General features: G+C 44.3%; 1 pseudogene; it reads right to left on the minus strand.

Moving 5' to 3' along the window:
- Positions 1-1,309: 1,309 nt before the first annotated feature.
- Positions 1,310-2,337, minus strand: LOC147452153 (germin-like protein subfamily 2 member 4 pseudogene; annotated as a pseudogene).
- Positions 2,338-3,130: the final 793 nt, after the last annotated feature.

Below are 3,130 nucleotides of genomic sequence, written 5' to 3' on the forward strand. Positions count from 1 at the left end.
CAAGAGGATTTGATGAGAGTCAACATGTTGTGTAGAGTGCAAGCATGAGCACAACATCGAAATACCAATAAAATCATCCGTACAATACTTTGCCAACATATTCAAAGCATGTTGTTTTTTGATAGTCGTGCGCTCTCTTTCGTGCCTATAATTGCAATGCTCAAAAAGTAATGCAGCTCTACCATATCCTTCAATGAAAAACTATTGCTCCAAAGAAGCTCTTTACATGCTTAATTTACCTCATGATTGCCACCAATCAACAATCAAATCATCCATGTAAATGCTACGCCAGTGTATCTTGGAGAACCATGTGTTGTAATAGTGATATATTTTTGTTACATATATACATGGGGCTATATAAACATAAGAAATACAAACATAAGAAAAGATGCCATTGCGAGCTGTAGTGCAAGCAATTCAATGGTAATTAGTTACGGTATTGGGAGGTTGATTGTGAGCATACAGTGCAAGCCATTCAATGGTGATTAGTTACAGTATTGGGAGGCTGATTGTGAGCCTGTAGTGCAAGCAATTCAATGGTGATTAGTTATAGTATTGGGAGGTTGATTGTGCATGGGTAACTTTTTCAATTCTTGAGAACTAATTACGGAGGTGTTTGTCACAACAAGTGTTGTGTACATACAATGACAAAGTCTATTCTTGATTTGGCAATGTCACTCTTACTAGGGTTTTGATTCTCAAATGCTAATGCAATGGCATGGCTATGAGCTACAGGCAGGCGGCATGAGATGATGGTATGGTGATTGATGAAAGATGTTGGTATGAACTCCATTGTGTAAGATAACAACCATCCAGATCATTAAACCCACCTTTGTAAGATAACAACCATCCAGATCATGAAACCCACCCCCTTCCCTATGCCGAATGCTCTCGGTGTCTCTCTCTAGAAGGAAAACAAAGACAAGAGAATTTTTTGAGAGTCAACATATTGTCTAGAATGCAAGCATGAGCACAACATGCATAAATGTCTCTACATTCTCCCTACAAATTATGATCCAAGGGAATAACAATACAATCATGCATATGATATATTGCGAACATATTCAAAGCATATTGTTTTTGGGGATAGCCATGTACCCTCTTTCATGCCTATAATTTCAATTCTAAAAAAGGAATGGAGCTCTTCTAGATCCATTATGAAAAATTCTTGCTTCAAAGAAGCTCTTTACATGCTTGAATGACCTGATGATTGCCAGTAATTAACAAATTACAAATGATCTTCATAAATGCTACACCATTGTATATATATTTGTTACAAATATAAGCAGGGTTGCCAGTAATTAAAAAATTACAAATGATCTTTATAAATGCTACACCATTGTATATATATTTGTTACAAATATAAGCAGGGCTAGCTGCCATTGCAGTCTCCAGTGCGAACAATTCAATGGTAATTAGTTACAATATTGGGAGGTTGATTGTGTGGGTGACTTTTTTTTATTCTTGAGAACTAATTAGGGACGTGTTCGTCGCAACAAGTTTGGTGTACGTACAATGACAAAGTTTCCCTAGTTCTAATTGAGGGTGTTCTGGACGCTGGTGATGAGGCGACGCACCTCATCATCGTCAATGCCCAGGGTGGTCTCGAGCACCTCTTCGGGGAGTGGAGGGTCGGAAGCGAAGAGTGCGACGGCAAGCTGGGAGGCACCGGGGTTTTGGCTGTTGAGGGCGGCGATGGCAAGAGCGGGCTTGGACTTGTCAGGGTTGAATTGAAAGTGGACGAGGCCACGGGGGAACACAAAGAGATCGCCGGCATAGATGGTTTGGTAGAAGAATTGGTTGGCAGGTGCGGTGGAGACGAAGCCCACGAGGAGCGTGCCTTTGGCGAGGAAAAGGACTTCGGTGGCACGGGGGTGCACGTGTGGCGGGTTGATACCACGGGGCTTGTAGTCGACGCGAGCGATGGAGAGGCCTTGCGTGTTGAGGGCGCCAAAGGTGGCGGCAGCAGCGAGGTTGACGGCAGAGCCGAGGTTGCCGGTGAAATTGGCGGGGTTGCGGAGCTGCTGGGAGACAAAGTCGGAGGACTGCACGGCGGCGGTAGGCTTGCAGGGAAGTCCGTTGAGGGTAAGCTGGTGCTCCTCCAGCTCGTCGGGGCTGAGGGCCACGCAGAAGTCTTGCAGGGGGTCCTCGTCGGCGGCCCTAGCGGTTGGAGCCAAGGGGACGAACAGGCCCAGCAGGAGCAGCGGTAGCTGCAGGGCAGCCATAAGCTGCTTGGGAGACATCACTTATGATCTGTGAAGGCGCGAGAGCTGGGCGGTGGAGAGAAGGCGAATGCAAAAATTGCGACTTAAAGAATTAACTGAGCAGCTGATCAGTTGATGAGGCTACACTTGATGAGCTCGTCTCCTTTTATAGGCGTCGCTGCTGCTGCGGGGACCAAGTCCCGTCCTCACTCCTCACGGTAATCTGCTGGTAGGCATTGTCATCAACTTTTAGATTTGTTAACCACGTAAAACGCGTTTGCTTACGTCGCGTCTAGCGACTCGACCTTTTCAAATTACTTCCCCCAACCTTCCACGTGGCACAACATTGCCTTCTAGATCTTTTATTGTTACCCTCCTCCCTACTCGTGTAGACACCGTTCGCACGCATTTGCTGTGCACCAAGCTATTTGTGAGCCCTCCATGTATATCACGTGCATTCGAGGCCTCTATAGAAATGCTCTATTTTACACACTTTGAGGAAATAATAATATTCACTTTCCTAATTTAGCCTTTCCTTTTTTCTATGGGGTCAACACCAACTCATTAAAGTCTCTCTCTGCCATAGATGATCCCTTTCTTTTGATAGCTGAGAGAGTTGTAATCCTAAAAGGCTCCTTTACTTCCCTTTCCTCCATCAAATTAGATTGCATCATAGGGGTGTTTGGATTTGACGAACGATCGGGCCTTGCTTGCCATCTTTGAAGACAGAAGCAAGTTCAATGGACTCTTTCAATGTACTACACTTCATTTTACATACTAGAGCCATCAACGTCTCTTTCAATCCACTTTCCTAAAAGTCTACAAGATGCTTTGTAACTTTCAAAGCACTCTCTTTCTATTTGTTGATAGACTCATGAACGGTGATTTTTTAATGTGATAAGAAAACCATCCATTTAGAGCATGGC

Source organism: Adiantum capillus-veneris, chromosome 8 (assembly GCF_014529385.1).
Source record: "Adiantum capillus-veneris isolate H3 chromosome 8, ASM1452938v2, whole genome shotgun sequence".
Lineage (NCBI taxonomy): Eukaryota > Viridiplantae > Streptophyta > Polypodiopsida > Polypodiales > Pteridaceae > Adiantum > Adiantum capillus-veneris.